The sequence below is a fragment of the Somniosus microcephalus genome, unplaced genomic scaffold (assembly GCF_052327205.1).
Source record: "Somniosus microcephalus isolate GS21.2 unplaced genomic scaffold, FLI_Smic_1.0 scaffold776, whole genome shotgun sequence".
Taxonomy (NCBI): domain Eukaryota; kingdom Metazoa; phylum Chordata; class Chondrichthyes; order Squaliformes; family Somniosidae; genus Somniosus; species Somniosus microcephalus.
The window spans coordinates 72,673-86,621 of NW_028225963.1; the positions used below are offsets into that span (position 1 = coordinate 72,673).

General features: G+C 56.7%; 1 non-coding gene across 1 annotated transcript; it reads left to right on the plus strand.

Annotated features, from left to right (window-relative positions):
• The first annotated feature begins 13,544 nt into the window (after positions 1 to 13,544).
• Positions 13,545 to 13,618, plus strand: trnat-agu (transfer RNA threonine (anticodon AGU)). Its single transcript has one exon. It is a non-coding gene; the product is annotated as a tRNA-Thr (tRNA).
• The last annotated feature ends 331 nt before the right edge of the window (positions 13,619 to 13,949 follow it).

The following is a 13,949-nucleotide window of genomic DNA, read 5'->3' on the forward strand; positions in this document are numbered from 1 at the left end:
GTTGTGAATCTTTGCACCAAGGATGGGGTAATTACTACTGCAATGTGTAAACTCACCGTTTGCTGAATGGCTGCTGGTCTTGGTGACATCGCATTAGTTGATCTGATGTATTCTGTGTGATGTTACTGTCACATGAAGTGTCTGTCTCTTCATTCCTGACACCACCATTGTGGGCATGTTGCTGCCCTGGTTGACACAATGGGCCTCATTGCCTTTATGCCATCGTGTCCTCGTCGCCTCTGGTTAATCTCCCTCCAACCCAAAAAACAGGACTTTTTCGGGTTGGCAGGCTGTAAGTAGCGGGGTACTGGGAGTATCAGTGCTGGTCCTCAGCTATTTACAATCTATATTAATGACTTAGATGAAGGGACTGAGTGTAACGTATCCAAGTTTGCTGATGCTACAATATTAGGTGGGAAAGTAAGCTGTGAGGAGGACGCAAAGAGACTGCAGAGAGATAGGGAGAGGTTGACTGAGTGGGCAAGAACATGGCAAATGGAACACAATGTGGGGGAATGTGAAGTTATCCACTTTGGTAGGTAAAACAAAAAAGCAGAATATTTTTTGACTGGTGAGAGACTGGGAAATGTTTGCATTCAGATGGACCTTGGGTGTCCTTGTACATGAATCACAGAAAGTTAACATGCAGGTATAGCAAGCAATTAGGAAAGCAAATAGTATGTTAGCTTTTGTTACAAATGGACTAAGAGTATAAGAGTAAAGAAGCCTTACTACAATTATACAGGGCATTGGTGAGGCCACACCTGGAGTACTGTGTACATTTCTGGTCTCCTTACCTAAGGAAAGACATACTTCCCTTAGAGGGAGTGCAACAAAAATTCCCTAGCCTGGTTCCTGGGATGAGGGGATTGCCCTATGAGGAGAGATTGAGTAGACTAGGCCTATATTCCCTGGAGTTTAGAAGAATGAGAGGTGATCTCATTGAAACATATAAAATTCTTAAGGGGCTTGACAGGGTTAATGCTGAGAAAATGTTTCCCCTCGCTGGGGAATCTAGAACACGGGGTTACAGTCTCAGAATAAGGGGTCGGCCATTTAGGACTGAGATGAGGAGAATTTTTTTCACTGAATGTGTTGTGAATCCTTGGCGTACTCTATCCAGGAGAGCTGTGGATGCTCAGTCGTTGAGTATATTCAAGACAGAGGTGGATAAATGTTTGGGACCTATGGGATTTGGGGATAGTGCGGGAAGGTGGAGTTGAGGTAGTAGATCAGCTGTGATCCTGTTGAATGGTGGAGCAGGCTCGAAGGGCCACATGGTTTACTCCAGCTCCTATTTCTTATGTTCAACGAGACTGCGCAATAACATCTGCTTCTTGTTCATTGTACTCACTAATGAGAAATCGTGCCTTTCAGTTATGGCATTCCTCTCTTATCTCTAACGTCTCCTGATGTGACTCGGTGTCAAATTTTGTTTTGATAACGCTTCTGTGAAGCGCCTTGGGATGTTTTACTATGTTCAAGGCACTATATAAATGCAAGTTGTTGTTGTTTCCTCCCTTCCGTGTTCTTGACTGATTCACTATATACCTACTATTTTTCTTCTCTCTTGTCATGGACGGTCAATGAGGCAATGTCTCCTACGTTCCAGGCCCAACCTTGTCCTTTGCAGCTACTGCAGAATCAGTTTTTAATGTGTGTATGTGTATATATTATAGATATATAAATGAGTATATGTAGCTATATACACACACACATATACATACACACATTTATATATTATAATACACAGACATATTAAGAGCTTACTATGTCTGTTCTACCTGGTACACCTACACTGACTGATTTCTTTCGTGAGCCAGTTCCTTCCTCTCTCCGCAGGTGATTCAGTTTCCCCAGAACTTTACGACTAGGTAACGCGGGAGATGAAGAGGAGCATTATCCTGGTGCTGAATAAAATCGACCTCGCTCCGCCCTCCCTAGTGGTGGCCTGGAAACAGTGTCCCAGAAATTCGGGTCTCCACGGGTGAGTACGCACGGGGTACTCACCCGTTGGCCCAATGGAAGTGCCGGTTTCGTGCATGCAATGCGCATGCGCGGGAAACCGGCACTTCCGTTCCCTTAAAGGAAGGGGTTCAGAGGTCGAGCGCGTGTGCCGGAGAGGCAGCGCGTGTGCATCAAACGTACGTTTTTTTTTGCAGGTTTCTCCAGGAGGGTAAGTCTCCAGGAGATACACTTTTAAAAAGCAGGCGCAAGGTCTGCCTTTAACAAGGTAAGTGGTGAATTAATTATAATTAAAACATTTTTTCCACAGGTTTATTATTTTTAAATACTTTAAAGAAAGGTAAGTTTATTTTTAGCCCCGTTCGAAAATGTAATTAATTTTTTCAAAAATTTTAATTATTGTGTGAAAGTTATTTCATGTAATTTATAGTTATTTTTAAAATATGATTTTTAAAAATTTATTTGAAGTTTTAGAGATGTTTTGCAGCTTATAGTAATTTTAGGTTTGACAGCTCTTCCTGTCAAACTTATGAATGAAGCATTCCCTGCTACCATTGGCTCTCCATGGCCCACCTGATCCCAGGGGACGCAGGGAACTAACTTCGCCCCTGGGATACGCAAGCACTGCGCGCCGGCAGTTGGAGGAGTCGGCACTTCTGGGACTGAATTCCTGCTTTAAAGAATAAAATGGCCGTTTTCTTGCGATGTCCTGAACACAGGCTGATTTTCTGGCAGTTATTATTTGAAGACTTGTGGAATGTCTCCAGGCCGAGGAAAGCGGTTCTATTAAAATGTTGGGGTGCATCCGAGATTTGGACCCGATACCTCTCGCATTTTAATTGATGTGAATTCCCAAAACGAGAATCACACCCCTAAACCAAAGAGCCGCTGAATCTGCGCTGATTGTTTAATCTCGGCAATGATAATTTCACATACATAAAGCAGCTAGTTTAGATCAGAGGCAGTGTTAAATCTCATATATTGTTCAAATGCATCAATGTGTGAATATGACATTAAATGTGTTTCAATAAAGTGGGAGGTCGGGGCCAGTGGTTTCCAAGGTGATCTTACCTGTGGCTCTCTTGACTCTCTCCTTCCTCCACAGGCTGCCGGTTTATAAACCTTGTTTTAAATCTGCTGCTCTGGGCCAGTGCATTCCACAGTCTCACAACCCTTTCTGCAAATACCCTTTCACTGCTTTACTCTCTGTTTATTAGTCACTAGCTGGAGTGCCCGGCGGTGCCGAGGCTTTTTCGAGGGCATGTTGTTGTTGGAAGAGAGAGAGAGCGCGACTGGGGGGTGGGTAGGGGAAGAGAGAGAGAGAGAGCGACTGGGGGGGGGGAAGAGAGAGAGCGACTGGGGGAAGAGAGAGAGTGACTGGGGGGAAGAGAGCGAGCGACTGGGGGGAAGAGAGCGAGCGACTGGGGGAAGAGAGAGAGCGACTGGGGGGAAGAGAGCGAGCGACTGGGGGGAAGAGAGCGAGCGACTGGGGGGAAGAGAGCGAGCAACTGGGGGGAAGAGAGCGAGCGACGGGGGGGGAAGAGAGAGAGCGACTGGGGGGAGAAGAGAGAGAGCGACTGGGGGGGGGAAGAGAGAGAGCGACTGGGGGGGAAGAGAGAGAGCGACTGGGGGGAAGAGAGAGAGCGACTGGGGGGAAGAGAGAGGGCGACTGGGGGGGAAGAGAGAGAGCGACTGGGGGGGAAGAGAGAGAGCGACTGGGGGGGAAGAGAGAGAGCGACTGGGGGGGAAGAGAGGGAGCGACTGGGGGGGAAGAGGGAGAGCGATGGGGGGAAGAGAGAGAGCGACTGGGGGGGAAGAGAGAGAGCGATTGGGGGGGAAGAGAGAGAGCGACGGGGGGAAGAGAGAGAGAGCGACTGGGGGGGGAAGAGAGAGAGCAACTAGGGGGGAAGAGAGAGAGCGACTGGGGGGGAAGAGAGAGAGCGACTCGGGGGGAAGAGAGAGAGCGACTGGGGGGAAGAGAGAGAGCGACTAGGGGGGAAGAGAGAGAGCGACTGGGGGGGAAGAGAGAGAGCGACTGGGGGGGGAAGAGAGAGAGCGACTGGGGGGGAAGAGAGAGAGCGACTGGGGGGGAAGAGAGAGAGAGCGACTGGGGGGGAAGAGAGAGAGCAACGGGGGGAAAGAGAGAGAGCGACTGGGGGGGAAGAGAGAGAGCGACTGGGGGAATGGGAAGAGAGATAGCGACTGGGGGGGTGAAGGGAGAGAGCGACTGGGGGGAAGAGAGAGAGCGACTGGGGGGAAGGAGGAGGCGGGGAGGAAATGGGGAGAGTGACTGGGGGGGAAGAGAGAGAGCGACTGGGGGGGAAGAGAGAGCGCCACTGGGGGGGAAGAGAGAGAGTGACTGGGGGGTGAAGAGAGAGAGCGACTGGGGGGGAAGAGAGAGAGCGACTGGGGGGGAAGAGAGAGAGCGACTGGTGGGGAAGAGAGAGAGCGACTGGGGGGGAAGACAGCGAGCGACTGGGGGGGAAGAGAGAGAGCGACTGGGGGGGAAGAGAGAGAGCGACTGGGGGGAAGAGAGAGAGCGACTGGGGGGAAGGGAGAGAGCGACTGGTGTTGAAGAGAGAGAGCGACTGGGGGGGAAAGAGAGAGAGCGACTGGGGGGGATGAGAGAGAGCGACTGGGAGGGAAGAGAGAGAGCGACTGGGGGGGAAGAGAGAGAGTGACGGGGGGAAGAGAGAGAGCGACTGGGTGGGAAGAGAGAGAGCGACTGGGGGGGAAGAGAGAGAGCGACTGGGGGGGAAGAGAGAGAGCGACTGGGGGGAAGAGAGAGAGCGACTAGGGGGAAGAGAGAGAGCGACTGGGGGGGAAGAGAGAGAGCGACTGGGGGGGAAGAGAGAGAGCGACTGGGGGGGAAGAGAGAGAGCGACTGGGGGGAAGAGAGGGAGCGACTGGGGGGGAAGAGAGGGAGCGACTGGGGGGGAAGAGAGGGTGCGACTGGGGGGGGAAGAGAGGGAGCGACTGGGGGGGAAGAGAGAGAGCAACTGGGGGGAAGAGAGAGAGCGACAGTGGGGGGAAGAGAGAGAGCGACTGGGGGGGAAGTGAGAGAGTGGGTGGAGGGGGAAGAGAGAGAGAGAGTGAGTGGGGGGGAAGAGAGAGAGAGAGCGACTGGGGGGGAAGAGAGAGAGAGAGCGACTGGGGGGAAAGAGAGAGAGAGAGAGCGACTGGGGGGAAGAGAGAGAGAGAGCGATTGGGGTGGAAGAGAGAGAGCAACTGGGGGGAAGAGAGCGCGACTGGGGGGAAGGGAGAGCGTGACGGGGGGAGAGAGAGCGCGATGGGGGGAAGAGAGAGCGCGACGGGGGAAGAGAGAGCGCGATGGGGGGGAAGAGAGAGCGCGACGGGGGGGAAGAGAGAGTGCGACTGGGGGGGAAGAGAGAGCGCGACTGGGGGGAAGAGAGAGAGCGACGGGGGGAAGAGACAGAGCGACTGGAGGGAAGAGAGAGAGCGACTGGGGGGAGGAGAGAGAGCGACTGGGGGGAGGAGAGAGAGCGACTGGGGGGGAAGAGAGAGAACGACTGGGGGGAAGAGAGAGAGTGACTTGGGGGGAAGAGAGAGAGCGATGGGGGGAAGAGAGAGAGCGACTTGGGGGGAAGAGAGAGCGACTGGGGGGGAATAGAGAGAGCGACTGGGGGGGAAGAGAGAGAGCGACTGCGGGGGGAAGAGAGAGAGCGACGGGGGGGAAGAGAGAGAGCGACTGGGGGGGAAGAGAGGGAGCGACTGGGGGGGTAAGAGAGGGAGCAACTGGGGGGGAAGAGAAAGAGCGACGGGGGGGAAGAGAGAGGGCAACTGGGGGGGAAGAGAGAGAGTGACTGGGGGAAGAGAGAGAGCGAAGGGGGGGAAGAGAGAGAGCGACGGGGGGAAGAGAGAGAGCGACGGGGGGGAAAAGAGAGAGCGACGGGGGGTGGAAGAGGGAGAGCGACGGGGGGGAAGAGTGAGAGTGACGGGGGAGGGGAAGAGTGAGAGCGACGGGGGGAAGAGAGAGAGCGACTGGGGGGAAGAGAGAGAGCGACTGGCGGGGAAGAGAGAGAGCGACTGGGGGGAAGAGAGAGAGCGACTGGGGGGGAAGAGAGAGAGCGACTGGGGGGGGAGAGAGGGAGTGACTGGGAGGGAAGAGAGAGCGCGACTGGGGGGGAAGAGAGAGAGCGACGGGGGAAGGGAGAGAGCGACTGGGGGGGAAGAGAGGGAGCGACTGGGGGGAAGAGAGAGAGCGACTGGGGGGAAGAGAGAGAGTGCCGGGGGTAAGAGAGAGAGTGACTGGGGGGGAAGAGAGAGAACGACTGGGGGGGAAGAGAGAGAGGGACTGGGGGGGAAGAGAGAGAGCGATGGGGGGGAAGAGAGAGAGCGACTGGGGGGGAAGAGAGGGAGCGACTGGGGGGGAAGAGAGAGAGCGACCGGGGGGAAGAGAGAGAGCGACTGGGGAGAAAAGAGTGAGGGACTGGGGGGGAAGAGAGAGAGCGACTGGGGGGGAAGAGAGAGAGCGACTGGGGGGGAAGAGAGAGAGCGACTGGGTGGAAGAGAGAGAGCGACTGGGGGGAAAGAGAGAGAGCGACTGGTGTGAAGAGAGAGAGCGACTGGGGGGAAGAGAGAGCGACGGGGGGGAAGAGAGAGGCGACTGGGGGGGAAGAGAGAGAGAGAGAGCGACTGGGGGGAAGAGAGAGAGAGAGCGACTGGGGGGAAGAGAGAGAGAGCAACGGGGGCGAAGAGGGAGCGAGAGTGCGACTGGGAGAAGAGAGAGAGCGACAGGGGGAGGGAGTGGAGGGGGAGGGGGAGGGGGCTGAGCGGGGAGTGGAGGGGGGAAGGGAGGGAGGGGGGAGAGGAGTGGGGGAAGGGGAAGAGGGGGAAGAGTGGGGGAAGGGGGAGAGGGGGGGAGGGGGGAGGGGGAGGGGGAGTGGGGGGAGGGGTAGCGGGGGAGTGGGGAAGGGGAAGGGGGGAGGAGGGGGACGGGGGGAAGGGGGAGCGAAGGGGGGGAAGGGGGAGGGAGAAGGGGAGGGGAGGGAGGAGGGGGAAGGGGAGGGGGTAGGGGAGGGGGATGGGGAGGGGGAAGGGGAGGGGGACGGGAAGGGGGGATGTGGGGAGGGGGGAGGGGGAGGGGGGAGGGGGGAAGGGGAGGTGGGAGGGGAGGGGTGAGGGGAGAGGAGGGGGGAAGGAGGGGAGGGGTGGGAGGGAGGGAAGGGGAGGGAGGAAAGCGGGAGGGGGGGAGGGGAAGGTGGGGAGGGGGAGGGGTAGGAGGGGGGAGGGGAAGGGGGGAGGGGAAGGGGCAGTGGAGGGGAAGGGGGAGGGGTGGGGGGGAAGGGGGAAGGGGGTGGGGAGGGGGGAAGGGGGGGGTGGGGGGGAGGGGGAAAGGGGTGCGGAGCGGGGTAGGGGGGTGGGGGTTGTGGAGGGGGGGTGGGGGGGAAGGGGGTGTTGGGGGGAAGGGGTGTGGGGGCTGTGGGGGGGAGGGGGGTGTGTGGGGTGGAAAGGGAGTGGGGGAGATAAACTTAAAGTACAGGAAACTTTGTGCTATCTGGCACCCACCATCTCCAGAGTTAATGTTGAGAGATACAGAGATTCTTATCTCCGTATTTGACAACAAACACTGTTGCTTAGCAACAGCTTCTAAACACTGGGTGTGGCCCTAAAGCTCTGTAGCTAAAGCTGTTGCTATAGCTACAGACCTTGCACAGCTTGACTGTTCAAACAAAGCACAGTGGATTGTCTGTCACAGACACAGATTTGGAGCACAGAAGCCCCACCCACTCTATGTTCCTCTACTAAGATGGCCACGCATGCACTCTGTTACACACTGAATCAAAATGGCGTCGCGCTGAAAATTTTCGCCCTCCTTGACAAAGATGGCTGCCGTTAATTTGGGGCTGTCAGCAGAAGAAATTTCCTCAGCTGCAAACACAGGATCTTCAGATTATTATTCGGGGCTTGCGACCTACCCCAGTTGCTTATGAAGCCTCCCCACCTACTGACCCCGGGAATGGAGCTGAGGCAGCACGCCCTCTGCCCTCTGCCAGTGTTTGTCTCTGTCTAGGCCGGGAGCCTGGGTCTAGAGTTGCACTGCTGGCAGTTGGAGAAGCCTAGGCCCCAGGCCTGGAAAAACGGTGAAAGGTAGGAGAATTATAGAGGTTAGACAAAAGATTTACAAATTAATTAACTTCTTTTAAAAACAATTTGTGTTTTAAAAGCAACTTTTTTTTTGCTGGAACTGTAGATTTGAAAAGAAACACGCAGAAAGCGGGAAAAAGAAAGGAAATGTTTGGAATCAAGATGGCGGCAATTCACCTCGGTTCAGAACGATAAGGCCCGCCCACACACGCACCGATTGGTCGACCATCAGGTCACCAAAGCGTAGGATTGGTCAATCGTCCCGTCACTCGACCGTAGGAGGGCCCGGCTGCACGCGCCAGGAACCTGGCGTACGATTGGTCGACCTCGAGGTCACTCTGTCGCTAATGAGCAGATAATGAGATGCTAATGAGCGGAATTTTGAACGTTTTTCGGATACCACGGGCGCGATTTTTGTCCGGCCGAAACGTAAATACGCTTAAGCCCGTTTTGGAAAGGTAAGCTTTCTTTCGACGTAACGCACGCGTAGGTACGCTCTGTAACTTTCGAGCGCATAGCCGGACAGACGCACACATGAGGACAGACAGACAGACAGACAGATAGACAGACAGACAGACAGACAGACAGATCGATCCGTTTATATATATAGATATAGATGAATCACCCTGAGGTGCAATGGTGGCAATTGTGACGTTGTGGCGGATCGCCACCTAAACGGGCGCAATCCACTTTTCCGTCCGTGGACAATAAATCGGGCACCTTGCCTTTAAGAAGCATGCTGCCTTTAAGGCATGACAAAGGAGCGGGCGTCGCCCTCAGTGTGTACTCAAAAGCGCGGGCGTCGCCCTCATTCTGACTTCAGTTTTAGCAGAGAGAAGAGCTGGGGCAGCCATCTCTCAAGAGAATGTAATAAAAAGCCATGTGTTCCTCAGATCGGTTCGGCCTCCATTCGTGTTCCGTGGCAGCCTCAACATTGGTGACCCCGACGCTCAGAATGGATTCCGAGCACTGCAATGGCGGACACGAACGCAGTTTCCGTGAAACTGCCGGAGTTTTGGGAAAACCAGCCCGAAGCCTGGTTCCTCCAAGCTGAGTCCCGATTCCGGCTGCGACACATCACCACAGATGGGACGAAGTATGACTACCTCGTCGCATCACTCGGTAGCTCCACAGTCACGAAGGTTTGGATAGCGCTGCAGAACTCACCAGAGGAGGGCAAGTATGCACATCTTAAGGCCGCGCTCCTTAAAAAATTTACGACCTCGACATACCAGCGAAACTGCCGCCTCCTCGACCTTCCAGGCCTCGGTGACGCCTCACCGTCAGACCTCCTCTCCCACATGCTCTCACTCACCGACGAGAGCCCACCCGGGTCCCTCTTCCGCACGCTGTTCATCCGCCAGCTACCTCCCAGCATCTGCCCAGCGATCGTGGCGTCCAGCCTCACGGACCTAGAAGCCCTGGCCGATGAGGCCGACAAGCTGCTGTCCGCTCACTCCAGCCGCGACGTCGCTTCAGACCTGGCAGCCACAGCCTGGGTGCGCCCCTCACCGGCCACCACATGGCCACAAGGCCCAGCCACGGGGCCTTTGCGCCCCACAAACCCAGGCTACTGTTACTACCACGCACGGTTCGGCGCCAGGGCACAACGGTGCACACCTCCCTGCTCCTTCAACTCCGCCCCCATACCAGCCCCCGCGATGGCCGTGGGCCACGCGGGCTCCCTGCTGTACGTCACGGATGACAAAACCGGCCGCCGGTTCCTGTGCGACACTGGAGCTCAGCACAGCATCATCCCGGCCTCCGCCCTCGACATCCAAAAGTGCGAACGAGGACAGGCGCTGGCTGCCGCTAACGGCTCGGACATCCGGACATACGGCACCCGCACAGTCACCCTCGACCTCGCTGGTCGCCGCTACCGATGGGAGTTCATCACTGCCAAGGTACTCTCCCCTCTCATCGGTGCAGATTTCCTGTGCGCCCACGGCCTACTGGTAGACATCCCTCGACACCGCCTCGTGAACATGAACACCATGTCCCCCATCCTGGGCACCATGGCCCCCTGTCAACCCGCCGACATGGCGTCACAGTGCCACGCCTGGGCCACGGATGACTACTCGGCACTCCTGGCCGAATTCCCGGCCCTCACCAACCCGACCTTCTCCGCGGAGGTCGCCAAACACGGGGTGGAACACCACACCACAGGCCCCCCAGTGTACGCCATTGCCCGCAGGCTGGACCCGGCCAAACTGGAGATCGCGCGGACCGAGTTTGCCACTATGGAACAGCTCGGCATCATCCGCCGCTCCAACAGACCCTGGGCCTCCCCACTCCACATCGCCCCCAAACCAGGCGGGGGTTGGCACCCCTGCAGGGATTACCGCCGCCTCAACGGCACCACCACCCCTGATCGGTACCCCGTGCCGCACATTCAGGACATCTCGGCTAGACTGGCCGGCCGCTCAGTCTTTTCCAAAGTCGACCTGGTGCGCGGCTACCACCAAGTCCCCGTCCACCCCACGGACATCCCCAAGACGGCCGTAATCACCCCCTTCGGGCTTTTCGAGTTCCTGCGGATGCCCTTCGCCCTCAAAAACGCGGCCCAGGCATTCCAACGGCTCATGGACTCGGTCCTTCGGGACCTGAAGTTCCTGTTCGTCTACCTGGACGACATCCTGGTAGCCAGTTCCTCCAAGCAGGAACACCTCAAACACCTTCGCATCCTGTTCGGGCGCCTCAGCAACCATGGGCTCATCCTCAGCCCAGCCAAGTGCCAGTTCGGCCTGGACAAGATCGACTTCCTCGGCCACCACATCACCCATGCTGAGGCCATTCCCCTGCCCACCAAGGTGCAGGCCACCCAGCAATTTCCCCGCCCCACCACCATCAAAGGACTCCAGGAGTTCCTCGGGATGGTGAATTTCTACAACCGCTTCATCCCCAAAGCGGCGTCCCTCATGAGGCCCCTGTATGAAGCCCTCTGGGGCAGGAGCAGCAAGATGGCGGTCGAATGGATGGCAGACGTATCAGCCGCCTTCAACTCCACCAAGACCGTGCTCGCCGACGCCACCCTGCTCGCGCACCCACGGCCCAATGCCAGAGTAGCGCTTACCACGGACGCCTCCGACCACGCGGTCGGCGCCATGTACGAGCAGTGGGTCGACGACGCCTGGCAACCAGTTGCCTTCTTCAGCCGCCAACTATGCCCCCCCCGGAGGTCAAGTAGCACCTTCGACCGCGAGCTTCTCGCGCTGTACCTGGCGGTCCGCCATTTTCGGTTTTTGCTGGAGGGCCACCCCTTCACTGCGTTTGTCGACCACAAACCCCTGGCATTCGCAATGGCAAAGACAACCGATCCCCGGTCCGCCAGGCAGCAGTGCCAGCTCGCGGCAGTGTCCGAGTTCACCACGGACATCCAACACGTCTCCGGCCGAGACAACGCGGTAGCCGACTGCCTCTCCCACCCGCCATCCACGCCGCACACCTGGCAGTCGACTACGCTCAACTCGCAGCAGACCAGCTCACGGACCCTGATCTGCTCTCCACACCTACCAACCTACCAGGGCTACGCCTGGCCGACGTCGCCTGTGGCCCGACCGCAGTCACGGTCAAGTGCAACATATCCCTATCTCAACCTTGGCCCGTCGTCCCAGCGTCCTGGCGCCGTCGGGTATTCGAGATTCTCCACAACCTCTCCCACCCCGGCGCCCACGGCTTCCATCAAATTGGTAGCCAACCGCTTTGTCTGGCGCGGCCTTCGCAAGGATGTGCGTACTTGGGCCAACTCCTGCCTAGCCTGCCAATGGGCCAAGGTGCAGCAACACACGAAAGCACCCCTCAAGGAGTTCACCGTCCCTTCACGTAGATTCGACCACATCCACGTGGACATCGTCGGGCCCCTGCCGCCGTCGCAAGGCCACACGCACTTGCTGATGATCGTCGACCGCACCACGCGCTGGCCCGAGGCAATTCCACTGACCTCTACCACCACCGCCGACATCGCCAGAGCCTTCGTCAGCACCTGGGTCACACGGTTCGGCATCTCCTCCGACATGACGTCGGACAGAGGTCCGCAATTTACCTCTGAACTCTGGACCGCCATAGCACCCAATCTCGGGGTGACCATTCACCGCACCACAGCATACCACCCCCAAGCCAACAGACTGTGTGAGCGGTTCCACAGATCCTTGAAGGCATCTCTTCGAGCCAGCCTCCAGGACGACGCCTGGACTGACCGACTCCCATGGGTCCTCCTCGACCTGCGCTCCGCGGTTAAAGAAGACCTCCACGCATCGGCAGCAGAGCTCGTGTATGGCCAGCCGCTGCGCGTACCCGGTGAGTTCCTGCCCACCGCCACGACACCCTGGTCAGCCGACCAGCAACGCCACGACTTCACCTCACCGGCGCAACAGTTTGCCCCGGTGCCCATTGCCCGGCATGGCGAATCCACCTCACACGTCCCGCTAAGCCTGCACCAGGCATGGTTCATTTTCGTCCGGCACGACGCCCACCGTGGATCTCTTCAACCCCTGTACGACGGGCCCTACAAAATGCTACAGGCTGGGGACAATTTTTCGCCCTACAAGTGGGCGACAGGACTGAAAAAGTGTCGGTGGACCGACTCAAGCCAGCACACTCGGAGCCCGGTGAGCTGGTCCCAGTAGCTTGTCCACCGCCATGCGGCCGACCTGCCCTCAAGCCAGTACACCCGGCTGCTGCATGCCCGGCCGTTCCACGTCCACCGGCGTCCTACAAGAGCCGCTCCGGCCGGCCCATTAGACCGCCGCACCGTCTCATCCACACCTCCTAAGCAGATTCTGGGGCGAGCTGTGTGGCGGATCGCCACCTAAACGGGCGCAATCCACTTTTCCGTCCGTGGACAATAAATCGGGCACCTTGCCTTTAAGAAGCATGCTGCCTTTAAGGCATGACAAAGGAGTGGGCGTCACCCTCAGTGTGTACACAAAAGCGCGGGCATCGCCCTCATTCTGACTTCAGGTTTAGCAGAGAGAAGAGCTGGGGCAGCCATCTCTCAAGAGAATGTAATAAAAAGCCATGTGTTCCTCAGATCGGTTCGGCCTCCATTCGTGTTCCGCAGCAGCCTCAACAACGTCAAATTAAAAGGTGGCGAATTGGAAACACGTTGGGGTCACAGTTTCTTTTTGCACAGAATTGAACCTGAATCATTCAAGGTGGAATATTGTATTTGCTGCATCACAATAAACAATACCTTGTTATAAATGTTGGCTCATTAGTTCCCCAGTGTCAGAGGAAGAATTGTCTGATCCCCTCATTTATTTCATGTAAGCCACAAACACTGGGTAATCATTCAGAATCACCTCACAGATTGACACTGAGATAAACAAAGCGGGAGGTACAGACAGCAATGGGACACATGGCACAACAGACAAGAGAGCTGGAGAAATACAGAACGGCCTGAGACTCCAGAAGACAGTGGCCGGTAGCTGATAGACATCAGTGAGTGGAAGCGAGAAATTATGTTGGGCTTCGGCCCCGTGGCTTAGCTCGTGAAAGCATCTGTCTAGTAAACAGGCGATCCTGGGTTCGAGTCCCAGCGGGGCCTTTCTTTCTTCCTGACTCTCCAGGGGTGAGTTTCTTCTCGTGTGCAAAGGCTACAATCCTTTTAAATGTAACTGCGGCTGCACTGGTTCCCATTCTGGATTAAGGCTCCAGTCGCTGCGGGACCTGGGTCGAATTCCACCGCTGTCATAATTTCTGGCAGTGCTGATTTTGGCCTTCAGCAAAAATCCATCTTTTCTAAGCAGTGTCGTGTGTTACTTTGTTGTGGTCAGAGGAGCGTTACAGTAACTGCTGTGTGGCGCCGTGATCGTATAGTGGTTAATATTCTGCGTTGTGGCCGCAACAACCTCGGTTCAAATCTGAGTCACAGCACA